This window comes from Arabidopsis thaliana (genome assembly GCF_000001735.4).
Source record: "Arabidopsis thaliana chromosome 1 sequence".
NCBI classification, from domain to species: Eukaryota; Viridiplantae; Streptophyta; class Magnoliopsida; order Brassicales; family Brassicaceae; genus Arabidopsis; species Arabidopsis thaliana.
The window spans coordinates 14,356,738-14,370,162 of NC_003070.9; the positions used below are offsets into that span (position 1 = coordinate 14,356,738).

Here is a 13,425-nt window from a genome sequence, read left to right on the forward strand (position 1 = left end):
TTAGGGGAATTGAACTGAATCACACATTCAACATAAGCAGGCTTGAAAAACCTGCTTATCATTTCTCTCCCCCAGACTTATTCTTTTTAGAGAGTAAACAAAGGGGAACTCGCATACTGGATCGACACCCTCAGCATTTTTCCAACCTTTGTAATTGATGATTCCAAATAATGTATAATAATGGGGTCATAGGAAACATTCCTACCCCTATACACTATCTAAAAGTCGTCTCAATCTCTCATTATATATTTTTTTTTATAAGGGGAGAAGAACATATTCCTTTTCTATCATATAGGTCTCAATATCAGGTATGTTACGAGGAGTCAAGATCTATGAATACTAATCGTTTGAAGAGGTAAAAGGAAGAGCAATGAGATTAGCTCCAGCCTTAGTGGTTGAGTTGGAAACTAGGATATCCTCAAATCTGTTGCTTTCCCATCTAGTTTTTCCAATAGTCGGACTGACTCGAACCTGCAGCACTCATCAATCAGGCAGTAAACAAGAGAAATATAGATCATGATTCCTTATTAAACAAAAAAAAAACTTTTTTTTAAATAAAATTTTTATAAGAAGGGAAATAAAAGAAATAACCATATGAACTGTAAAACAAAATAATAAAAAAACAAAAATAAAAGCAATATTAGTATGAACCTCCCCCAGACTTAAACGACATTGTCCCCAATGGCATTCAAATCTAGAAAAATCGGGAAAAATAAATCAAAAATAAAAGAAAATAAAAGAAAGGGAAAAGAAAAATCAAACCAGTAGGTTGCCTCCCACTAAGTGCTTGTTTTGAGTCAATAGCTTGACTTGGCGGAGTTCAGGATGTGGGTGGAGTGGTGGAGGATTGCTGCTGCCTCCTCGCCTTCCAAGGCGGTGTGTAAACAAATCTGGTTGGAGCAGCTAAAGGAACTCTAGGCTTGTTATCTTTTGAAGCAGTCTTCGAATAATCTAAAGAATTAATCAAAGGTAAAGCGGGAGAAGAGAGAGAAGAAAACTTATCACATAGGTCCTCAAGTGGTGTAGGCTGAAGAGAATGTGCAGAATCCTCTATCTGTGAAACCCGAGGGTGTCGATCGACAGGGGTAGTGGTGTCGATCGACACCGTTGATCTGCAATTCTCATTGGCGAGCTAAGTGGATGGGAGCGTTGTGTGTGGCTCTGTGGTGGGATTCTGAGCAGTTTGAGGACGTGTTTCTATGCTGGAAGCAATGCAATTGATAGGCTTAGTAAGCTCTGAACCATCCATGCCAAACTCCATCTCCAAATCACAAACCTTGAGAGAGATTCTCCCTCTCTTCACACCAAATCTAGCACCAGCTATAGCTAGGAACGCTCTCCCAAGGATAAGAGGATCCTTGGGTTCCTTCTCATAGTCCAGGACCACGAAATCAGCAGGGATTATGGAGTTACCAACCTTAAAAGGAACATCTTCAAGGATTCCTTCAAGGATTCGCTTGGAATGATCCGCGAAGAGATGAGTGATGCTAGTAGACCTGTAGTGAGTCATGCCTAGTCTCTCAGCAACAAACTTAGGAATGAGGTTGATGCTTGATCCTTGATCACACAAAGAGCGGCTGAATCTGCTTGTGGAAATAGAGCAATCAAGAACAAAGCTACCTTGGATCTGGAAGCTTCTCAGTGGTCTGACCAGGAGTAATGGTGCGGATGTACTCAGCTATGTCTACTCTTTGTGCCTTCTCCTTCTTGGCCTTAGGGAGCATGATGGCTCTCATGTCCCTGGTAAGTAGCTTAGCTTCATCTGAGGTAATTCCATTGTTAACAAGTCGCTTAACATACGTGTTGAGTGAAGCGGAAGATGTCTCAAAAGCCTCTTTAGGAAGAGTATGGAGGATCTTCTCCATGATGGTTGTACACTTAGCATCATGAATCTCCTGCTTAGAACGATGCCTCATCGGATAAGGGACTGGAGGGTTGTCAACAGACTCGGGCTGCATTAGAATTTGCACCTCACAAGGTGCAGTTCGGATCCAGTGTTGATCGACACTAGAGGGGTATCGATCGACACCGTCGTACTGTGTCATCTCTGAGAAAAGAGTCCTGTATGGTGTCGATCGACATTGAAGGGTGTCGGTCGACAACATCTCTACAACTGCGAGCTCCAACTCGTCTTCAGTGTCCAATTCCTCCCACACATCATCTCCTTCTCTAATCAAGATGGCATTACAGCTCTTCCTTGGGTTTGCATCAGGATTACCAGGAAGAAAGCTCTCTTGTCTCTTGATAGATTGTGCAGTTTGAGCTACCTGTACAGGATTGAGAGCTCAGATTCTTCAAATGAGAGCTCAGATTGTCGATCTTCCCATTAAGATCTGTGTAGACAGCATCAAACTTGCCATTAAATTCCACAACAAGCTTTGTTTGGCTCTCCAGAATCTGCTCAAGCATTGATTCCATTCTTGTCTCTGCTGAGGGTGGAGGGGGGGCTTGGTAAGCTGAATTACCATAGGTCCTCTGAAAGTTGCTTTGAGGAAAGGTCTTCTGGAAAGCAGGCTTTGGAGTTTAGTTGGAGGAACCCTTGTTTCTTGTAAACCTGTTGCCACTGAAGTTGCCCTGTGGCTGCCCAAACTTCTTGTATCCCTGACCATCTATGTAGAAGAGTCCTTCCTCTGACTCAGGCTCAGGCTTAATAGTCTCTTCCTAAGCTGTAAAGTGGACATGCTTCTTCCCTGTGAGCAAGTTGTGAACCGAATCCAGCTTAGCATTCACCTCTGCCATCTGATTTCCTGAAATAGCTCTAGCAATCTTCTTCCTCTCAAAATCAGCATTCTTGGTACTATTTCTACAAGCGAGGTTCTCTATTAGGGCTGTAGCATCAGCTGGTAACGTGTATTGAAGTTACCATTGCTTGCTGCATCTAGAGCCATCTGGTATCTCCAATCGACTCCTCTAAAGAAGGTACCTAGAAGTTGTACCTCACTGAAACCATGATGTGGGCGTTTTCGTTGGTACTCTAAAGAAAGGTGATCTATATGCTAAGTCTGTGAAAGTCTCTCGAAGAATTAGAAGGTTTCAAGTCGAGCTAAGGAGATCGCGACACGTGGCTTAATCGTGGTCGTTCATCTCATACGGAAGATTCTTATCTCTAACTCGTCTTCTTCGTTTTCTGTTTTAAGTAACTTCGTTTTTCCTCTTCTCATTATCACGATTCAGAGTGTTAAATTGAGAGGTTTTGAGAGAGAGAGAGAACAGAATAATTGTAGAGAGAGAGAGCTCTGTTTTGAGCTAAGAAGTTTAGTGGATTCCGGAGATATCTCTGGCGAGACGTAGGATTCCAAATTGGAATCCGAACTCGTAAAATTCTCTTGTGTCCGTTCTTACTTTTCTCATTGTTTTGTATCGAACGAGTGAGAGAGATAGAGAGATCGATCGGTGTTCTTGAGGATCAAAAGCTCACATACTCCTTGGAACAAACCCAAGCAGCCTTGAAAGCTTCAGCTGGACCTTGTGTGAAGGTAGACAGCTTGTTTCTCAACTCCTTAGACTTAGCATCATCGTAGAAGTTGTTCAAGAAGGCTATCTTGATGCTTCTCCAAGTCTTGAGGGAACCTGCTTTAAGTTGTTTCAACCAAGAAGTTGTTTCCCCAGCAAGTGAATAAGGGAAAAGCTTGCAGAGTAGGTAGTCTTCTGAGACTCCATTAGCCTTGATGCTCAGAACAAGGTCCTCCAATCGCTCGATATGGTCCATTGGCTGCTCATGAGACAAGCCATTGAAAGGATGCAGGCCAACTAAAGCAAAGTAGCCAGGCTTCAGCTCATAGTCGTTCCTCTGGAAGGGTGGGGGTACAATCGCTGATCGATTAGCATAGAACAGGTCAGGCCTGTTGAAATCCCCAAGAGTACGATGTGGTTCCGCAGCTGGAGGAATAGCTGCAGGACTCTGGTGTTGGTGTTGATCGAGACCTCTGTTTTGTCGTTCGACACTGATTGCATCCGCATTTTGCTCCCGAAGGTGTCGATCGACACCCAGTTGGTGTCGCTCGACACCGAGACCTGCTGTATCTCTAGCAGCTAATTGCGCATTGAGGCGAGCTTGATATTCATTGGCGTCCTTAGGTAGGATGAGTCCATGATCATACAATCTCTGACCAGCCTCATTGTAGGCTTGCCCATCCTCATCTCTCAAAACTCCTTCTGCATCAGCTCTGATGACTCTGTCAGCCATTGCTAATTTCTGAGTTTTTCGGTTGGTGCGTTCAAGTTTTCCCAACTCCAGAACAGACAAGTTGATAAGCTCCTTCTGTTTTGTGCTCCTTGTTTGCCTAGGCATACACTTTGAACACAGAAAAGAAGAAAACAAGAAACGCGTGAGTAACAAAATAGAAGTAAAACTAGACGAAATCTCTAAACAAAACTCAATGATGATTCCCAAGAACTTCGGCAACGGCGCCAAATTTGATATGGTTCAAATTACCTAGAACTACTCTCTCAAATAAGAGATCAATTGCAGTATTTTAGGATCGAATTCATGGAGTTCTTTTGTTCAAACAATGAGTTAAATGTCGAGATTAAGGTAGCAGGGTATGAGTGAAAATAAAAGAGAACAAAGTAAAAAAACAGCAGATTGATTGTGTTGTAAACGATTTAATAAAGAGGTAGGAACAGGGTATTCTCAGGAAACTAGTGGTTAGTAGATCTAATGAAAGCTAGGTTGTTATCGAACCATTCTTAAACTCAAACTCTAATTATGGAATAAGCGGTGGGCGTGCCGCGAAACTCCCTATATCTATAGCTAATAATAACCGGAGAAGCCGAGAAACTATCAACCTAAATATGCATTCTTAACGAGTTCAATTATTCATCTTAGTAGATAGGCCGATTCTTATTACACACCTATAAACCAGACTCATCAAATAATAGATCCAACTACAGATACCTATGGCGGGCATATCTATTGTCTGGATTCAAGATCTAGTTAATTACTCTAGATCTAGCATTAAGCATAATTAAAGATGAAGAATTCTATAGATAACCTAGCAAATGGGGCAATCTACTAAATCATATGAATCCCTAATGAGAAACCCTATTCCTAACAAGCAGATTACTCAGACATATTGATTGAAACAAGCAACATATTTAAGTGTGAAAGCATAAACACAATAAATAGAGAAGGGAAAAGAAGGGATCTCTTGACTGTATTAAGATCTTAATAAAACTCTGAAAACAATCGATGAATAGCTTATGTCTCTCAGTAACAGGGTTTTGTAGAAAACTTGATAATGAAAACTGGATGAAAGACTTTATAATGAAAACTAGGTCTAAAAACAATATAAAGACCCTAAAAACGTCCAAGAGTGTGTCGATCGACACTCCTCGCTGATTCCTGAATCTAAAATCGTCCTTAGCTTCCTTTTCCTTAGCTCTTGCTCCAAAATGTCTCCTTATCTCCATTGTTGTCTCATTGCATATTATACCTGAAAAGGCATTAAAAAGACTCGTGAAATAACATAAAGACTCAAGATCCTATACCTAAAACATAGATAAATTCAGTGAAAATTTGGATATATCAATAAACATGCAATCTAGTCATATTTGACTCGAAAACACTAACCAAGCTTCTTCTTGCTTCTCAAATCTTTGATGGTGTCGCCGAAGTTTGTATGAGTCTTTGGCTTTGTTCCTTCTAACAAGGAAATCCTACTTAGGCTTTTAAGATCCGGTTGCGGTTCTAAGTCTTATTCTCAATCATACACATGACATCTAGTCATATTTGACTTCAAAACACTAGTCAAGCTTCTTCTTGGTTCTCAAAGCTTTGAGGGTGTTGTCGTAGTTCATATTTTTCTTTGGCTTTGTATCTACTAACATGAAAACACTAAATTAGGTTTTTAAGATTCAGTTGTGATTCTAGTTCTTATACTCAATCATACACATGCCATCTAGTCATATTTGACTCCAAAACACTATCAAGCTTCTTCTTGCTTCTCCAAGCTTTGATGTTGTAGCCAAAATCTGTATGAATCTTTGGCTTTGTATCTTTTAACAAGGAAACACTACTTAGGCTTTTAAGATTGGTTCTAAGTCTTATACTTAATCATACACATGACATCAAGTCATATTTGACTCCAAAATACTAAACAATCTTCTTCTTGTTTCGCAAAGCTTTGATGGTGTAGCCGACGTCCGTAAGAGTCTTTGGCTTTGTATTTTCTAACAAAGAAACACTACTTAGGGTTTTAAGATTCTATTGTGGTTCTATTTCTTATATTCAATAATACACATTACATCAAGTCATATTTGACTCCAAAACACTGACCAAACTTATTATTGCTTCTCAAAGCTTTGATTGTGTAACCGAAGTCCGTATAAATCTTTGACTTTATTTTCAAACAAAGAAACACTACTTAGGCTTTTAAGATCTGGTTGCTATTCTAGTTCTTATACTCAATCATACACATGCAATCTAGTCATTTTTGACGCCAAAACACTAACCAAGCTCCTTCTTGCTTCTCAAAGCTTTGAAAGTGTAGCCGAAGTCCGTATGAGTCTTTGGCTTTGTATCTTCTAACAAGGAAACACTACTTAGGCTTTTATGATCCGGTTGCAGTTTTAAGTCTTGTAATCAATCATACACTTGACATCAAGTCATATTTGACTCAAAAAAATGAAACAAGCTTGTTCTTGCTTTTCAAAGCTATGATAGTGTAGCCGAAGTCCGTATGAGTCTTTGGCTTTGTATCTTCTAACAAGGAAACACTACTTAAGCTTTTATGATCCGTATGCGGTTCTAAGTCTTATACTTAATCATACACTTGACATCAAGTCATATTTGACTCAAAAAAATGAAACAAGCTTGTTCTTGCTCCCAAAGCATTGATGGTGTAGCCAAACTCCATATGAGTCTTTGGCTTTGTATCTTTTAACATGGAAACACTACATAAGCTTTTAAGATCCGGTTGCGGTTCAAGTTCTTAGACACAATCCTACACATGCAATCTACTCATATTTGACTCCTAAACACTATCAAGCTTCTTCTTGCTTCTCCAAGCTTTGATGGTGTAGCCGAAATCCGTATAAATATTTGGCTTTGTATCTTCTAATAAGGAAACACTACTTAGGGTTTTAAGATCAGGTTGCGGTTCTAAGTCTTATACATATTCATACACATGACATTAAGTCATATATGACTCCCAAAAACTAAACAAGCTTCTTCTTCCTTCTCAAAGGTTTGATGGTGTAGCCGAAGTTCATATGAGTCTTTGGATTTGTATCTTCTAACAAGAAAACACTACTTAGGCTTTTAAGATCCGGTTGCGGTTCTAGTTCTCATACTCAATCATACACATGAAATCAAGTTATATTTGACTCCAAAAAACTAAATAAGCTTCTTCTTCCTTCTCAAAGCTTTGATGGTGTAGCTGAAGTCCGTATGAGTGATAATAGGTTTTTAGTCAATTATCCTAAAACACCAATCATGTCGTTGTAGTATTTTAGGTTGTCAATCCAAATAGGTGTGATGTGATAACACTGTATTTTACTCATTTTAGGTGTATGTTTATCATCATTTAGCTTTACATTTGTTCATTGTATCATATCATTTTGCACCATTTTAGCTTGTTTTGCATACTTAGACATCTAAGATCATCTTGCATATGCATTGCATGTTTTGGTGTGTTTTCAGGTGCAGAAGGAGCTAAAAAGGACTCTACTCGATCCATTCACTCGATCCAGGCAGCTATAGAAGAGGCATCATTCTACACTACCTCTTTACTCGATCTAGGATGCTACAAAGGAGGCTTCAGTTTACTCGACCCTCTTACTCGATCAAGGCAACCTCAGATGAAGTAGCAGATTGATCTACTCGCCCCTCCTACTCGATCCCCTACTCGAACCATTTACTCGACCAAGGGTGACCATCTCTACAAGACTTGTTGAGCTATCAAAGCGTCTTCGGATCCTCCTCATTCCCCACTCAACCAGACATCTGAGCATACGGATATGAGAGGATGAAGCATCTACTCGACCAATTGATCACTCGGAGCATAGACACAAAGGCGCAAACTTTGCAGCACCCTCTTTACTCGATCCCCAAGATCGAGTATTCGCCCAAACTGCCTCAAGTCTCTTGTCTTCTAGTGAATCTAGGGTTTCCAACATTTTAGTATAAATAGATCACTTTGGGATTTGTCCAGAGGATCTATGTTTTTATCTTTCACTTTTTCTTGATGTTAATAAATCTTGAAACCTTAATTACTCTTACTCTATTTCGTTTTGGCATTTGATTATTTAAGTAAAGTTGTTTAGGTTGTTTAGATCTACATTTTGGTATGATTTCAGTAATTTCTGGGTTTGTGTTCTTGAGAATGTTGCTTAAGTAGTGATTAGGGTTCTTGAGTGGATTAGATTAGGGTAATCTCTAGGTTAGTTAGGTGGTTAGTGTTTAGGTTTATACCCTTCTGGATTCGCTTTGCCCCTATGCGGTTTTTGCTGGCTAATGTGGAGATTCGATCATAGACGTCCAGCGTCCAAAAGACGTTCAAATGGATGTCTGACCTACGAATTCCAGAGATTTGCAGACTCGACCAAGGGATTGGCTTGTTTGCCTATTGGCTTTGGTAGATTGTTTCTTAAACCCTGCTCTGCTATATTTCATCAACGAGAGTTGAGATTAGGAAGTGGTAGAGTTATGGGGGTCTCTGTCACGAGAGTGGATTGCCTCGGTTTTTGAATCTATCGTCATGGGTATCTATCTTTTGCCTATTAGCCATTTGATGAACCCTAGAGTTGCCCTTATCAATGAATCCATCCTTAGAACTTCTATTAGATTTATTTGTATCCCCTGTTGATTGTACTTTTATTTACCTGTTATTTGCATCCCCTATTTGTATCCCCTATTGATTGCATTAAGGTTACTTAATTTTGTCGCTTGTTGGTTCTACTCGACCCAATGATCGAGTAGGGCTCTTAAGTTCTTATTTTTACTTATTTGAATCCTGACCTAGGATTGTTACTAGAAACCCACAATCATTATAATCTGGCTTGACTTAGTAGTTTTTGTACACATCTTGATTGCTAGCAATACAGTGGACTAGATTGACACCCACTATAGCTGCATCGACATATTTGTGTTTTAGGGGAATTGAACTGAACTCACACAGCATTCTGTATAAGTAGGCATAAAAAACCTGCTTATCATGATGCTAGCAATCAAGATGCAATCAGAGTTCACAGAGTCAAGCCAAGCAATAACAGGTTTTAGAGTCTTCTAGCAATCCTAAGTGAACATGCAGGAAACAGAAAATCAAGCAGAAACAATAAAACACTCGACCAACACAACTCGTTGTAAAGCCCTAGGTGTGGTCGAGTAATAGACAGAAAATGTAACAGGGATACTCGACTGTACAGTCTGTTGCCAGACAACTGGGTGGTCAAGTAACAGGTCGAGTAAGAAGAGAAAAATGCAAAAACTACGCAACAGGTAACAAGATGCAATAAACAACAAAAGAGAAAACAAAGAAATCAATTAGATAAAGAATTCTCGAGGATGAGGTAATTGAGTAGTTTCGTTTTCTCAGTTTACAGGTGATTGACATGCTCAATAAATTATCCCTAGACAACAAGTTCGATAACCAAATCTAAGTGCCAGCGCAACAAACCCTCAAGTTAAACCAGTCCAAGACTCAATCACCATTGACGAGAGCTAATGAATGGAAGAGGTTACTAGGTGCTCTATATGCATTAAGGTCGTAGCTTATACTCAAGTCCATATTCGAGAATGCATGAAAACCCTAGCATGATAATGCAACAAGAAAAGGTGGAAGCGACTCACATTAGAGACGGAATGAGAGGTTAAGGGTCGGAATGCTTCACCGGTGATCTTGGATAACTCGACTTTCTCCTCAAGATCTCCCTCCGCCTTCTCCTTGAAGCCTCTCTTAGCTTCCTCTAAAAGCTCGCACGAACTCTCTCAAAGCTCACTAAACTCTCGGAAACTTCACCACAAACTCCCAAAAACTTCTAAGTATTTTCTGGATTATCCAAGAGGAATGTTCAGAAATGATTGGGAGCTGTTTATATAGAGGATCCGGCCATGGGCGAAAGCTAGTGTCCGATGACACTTGGCTTGATTCGGGCAACACTTGGCAGGGCGCGTTTCTAGGCACTCGCTCATGCAGCAGGACTTGGACGCGTGGCATCGACAAGTGGCGAACGCATTGCATGGCATCCGACCAAAGGGCGTGGGAACCACGTTTTGTTCCCTTTGGCTCCACGCGAGCTAACTTGGTCACCAAGTTTACTCGGATGGGACTTGCATGGCTTGCCCGAATGGATTCGGCTCCAAATTTCCTTACCCTCTATATAAAACTCGATTCTTTCCTTGTCTACTCCATCTTTCCAGAAACTTAAAGAATTTTACTCGTATTCATCTCAAAATCCTCGAATCCTTAGAGTTTTTCTTCCGAACCCAAGTTCTCGACCATTGAGACTTGGCCGGGTGATTCGGCTCGATCACATGACCGATGAATCCTCCAAAACTATCCGATCCTTTTCTTTTCGATCGGATTTCTTCTTACTTCTCTAAGCTTTGGAAACCACTCTCGCGGGTCAAGTCATTTCAATTTGATCCGGGTCGAGTATCCTTGGACTACGCACGGGCAAGAATACCTGATTACCTTTCTCAACATTCCGCCGTGGTCCACAAGGGTCTCGACGGTTCCTTGGAGACTCGGTACATGAGCTCCACTTTCACGTTTAACTTGGAGGGCTTCATTGATGGGTTTGAAGCGAGGGTGACTTAATCACCTTCCTTCTCGTCTTTGTCCTCCAGTTAAATTTTTCTTCTTCCATGGACTTCTCCTTGCCCATCCCCTTCTCCTTCCATGAAAGCTTACTCCATTGCACGCAAAAGTTCAAAACCGACCTCTACTACTCCGACTTCTTACTTCCGGACAAGGGTTACTACAGTGTTCTTGATTATATTATTGAGATAATGATGATTTGATCGTACAAGTGTTTAGAAATACAGATATAAGTGTTTTTGCCTTCAAAGTCAGAGCGTTTTTGATAGCCTGAAGTTGAGAGCATTTTTGTGCGTATCCTCTTTGTTTGTCCTTTGAGGTGCTTTATATAGGGCTCTGACGAATCGCCTCCCGCGATATTCTCGGAAGATTTCCAGTTATCTTAGAGTCGGTGATAGAGATTATCTTTATCCTTAGAGAATTTCGCGGGATCTTCCATATTCGGCAATATCCTTGGAGATTTTCCAATATCATTTCCGGGTTTTCCAGGAATAGTGTTTCGATCTTACATCGGTTCTAAGTCTTCTCCTCGGACACGAAGTTTCTCCCAAGCCGGGTCAAGTTGGTCCTCGGGTTGTGGTCGGGCGGCTCATCTCCTGGATGTATGGCTGAGCCGAGTGATAGTGGTCCCGAGGCGTTTCGAGGCCTGCTTCGGGATGGCTCTGAAATGACGCCCGAACCATTTCAAGGCCGGCTCAGGACGACTCCACGGTGATGTCTGAGGCGTTTCAAGGCTAGCTCGGGATGGCTCTTTGAAATGATACCCGAGGTGTTTTGAGGCCGGCTCGGGGTGGTCCTTTGAAATGATGCCCGAGCCAACTAACATGGCCTTAGGCATTTCCTCTGGTCGGCTCGATTACTTGGGTGAAATCCGACCCCAATAACCTTGTTAACAAAAACATCGACACAAAGGACATGCTCGACGAAGCATATGCAGTTGAAGAAGAAAAGTTGCCCTTGTATGCGAATTTAGTCAATTATTTAGTAAGTGGTATGATCCCAAGAGTTTGGATGCATATAAAAATAAAAAGTTCTTATGAGATGTCCACCATTACTATTGGGATGAGCCTTTTTTGTATAAAAAGGGAAGTGATGGGTTATTCAGGAGGTGTGTCTCTGAAGGAGAAGTTCAAGGGATACTGGAACATTGCCATGGCTCCACCTAAGGAGGGCATTTCGCCACCTTCAAGACCGCCCAAAAAGTATTGCAGGCAGGTTTGTGGTGGCCCGCAATGTTTAAAGATACTCAGGAATTCATAGCGAAATGCAATCCATGCCAAAGAGTCGGAAACATATCTAGAAGGAATGAGATGCCACAAAATCCCATGCTTGAGGTGGAAGTTTTTGATGTGTGGGGAAGTTCAACCCTCCCTCATATGGAAATGCTTATATCCTTGTAGCAGTGGATTACGTCTCCAAGTGGGTGGAAGCAATAGCAGCACCAACCAACGATCACAAAGTAGTCCATTATTTTTCCCAGGTTTGGTATCCCAAAGGTAGTGATAAGTGATGGAGGCTCGCATTTCATAAACATGGAGTTAAGCACAAGGTTGCCACTCCCTATCACCCTCAGATCAGCGGCCAAGTGGAAGTATCAAACAGACAGATCAAAGCTATACTCACAAATGTTGTTGGTGTCTCAAGAAGGGATTGGCCAGCTAAACTTGATGAGACTTTATGGGCCTACAGAACCGCATACAAAACGCCTATTGGGAGAACCCATTCCAGATGCTATATGGGAAATCTTGTCATCTACCAGTTGAAGTGGAATATAAAGCCATTTGGGCAACCAAACTTTTGAACCTAGAAATCAAGGGAGCTCAAGAGAAAAGAGCAATCGACCTGCATGAATTGGAAGAGATTAGGCTGGAAGCATATGAGAGTTCGAAAATCTACAAAGAAAGAACAAAAGGTTTTCATGACAAAAAGATCTCACCAAAAGATTTCAAAATTGGAGACCAAGTTCTACTGTTCAACTCCAGACTCAAGTTGTTTCCATGAAAGCTAAAATCCAGGTGGGCAATTACTCTTACTTGGGATGGAAGTTCTGAATTTACTGTGATTAAGCAGAGGATCAAGCGTTCTATGGCAGATTGCCCTATTCATGAAGGAATACAGTTGACCCTCAGGAATCCATAAGTGCCTAAAATAGTAACAAGTCTAGCTTAAGACTTTAAACTAGCTCACTTGGGAGGAAATCTCATGCCTATCTCTATACATATTTAATTTTGATGTTTTGATATGCTTTTTAGTGATTTTGGAAATCAGGAAATAAATGAGGATTTGTAGAGCTGTGAACTTTGTGATCAAGAAATATCTGTAACAGAGGCAATTCTACTCTATCAATTGGTCGAGTAAAATTGCATCACCATTTTACTCTATCAATTGGTCGAGTATAGTGACTAGACGACCAAGCATGGTGATCGAGTGGCCCACCTGTCTCTCCATCACTCTATTACTCGGTGGACAAAGCCCTTAACCATCATGCTCAATTACTATTCGGTCAAACTTTCTTATCCCACCAAAGCATGGGAGACCATTCTCCTCCACTCATCCAATCAAAACCAAAGATAAGATATCACTCTCTCTCATTTTCTTCTTTGTGCACACCTAACTATCATCTCTCTCTTTTCGAGTTCTGCTTCAAATCATCTCCAACAATTCA

General features: G+C 40.9%; 2 pseudogenes across 2 annotated transcripts; one reads left to right on the forward strand and one right to left on the reverse strand.

Annotated features, from left to right (window-relative positions):
• Positions 1-268: 268 nt before the first annotated feature.
• On the reverse strand, positions 269-4,291 carry AT1G38230 (annotated as a pseudogene; the record flags this gene model as incomplete). Its single annotated transcript has 1 exon — positions 269-4,291.
• Positions 4,292-11,603: 7,312 nt separating this feature from the next.
• On the forward strand, positions 11,604-12,893 carry AT1G38240 (annotated as a pseudogene; the record flags this gene model as incomplete). Its single annotated transcript has 1 exon — positions 11,604-12,893.
• Between the last annotated feature and the right edge of the window lie 532 nt (positions 12,894-13,425).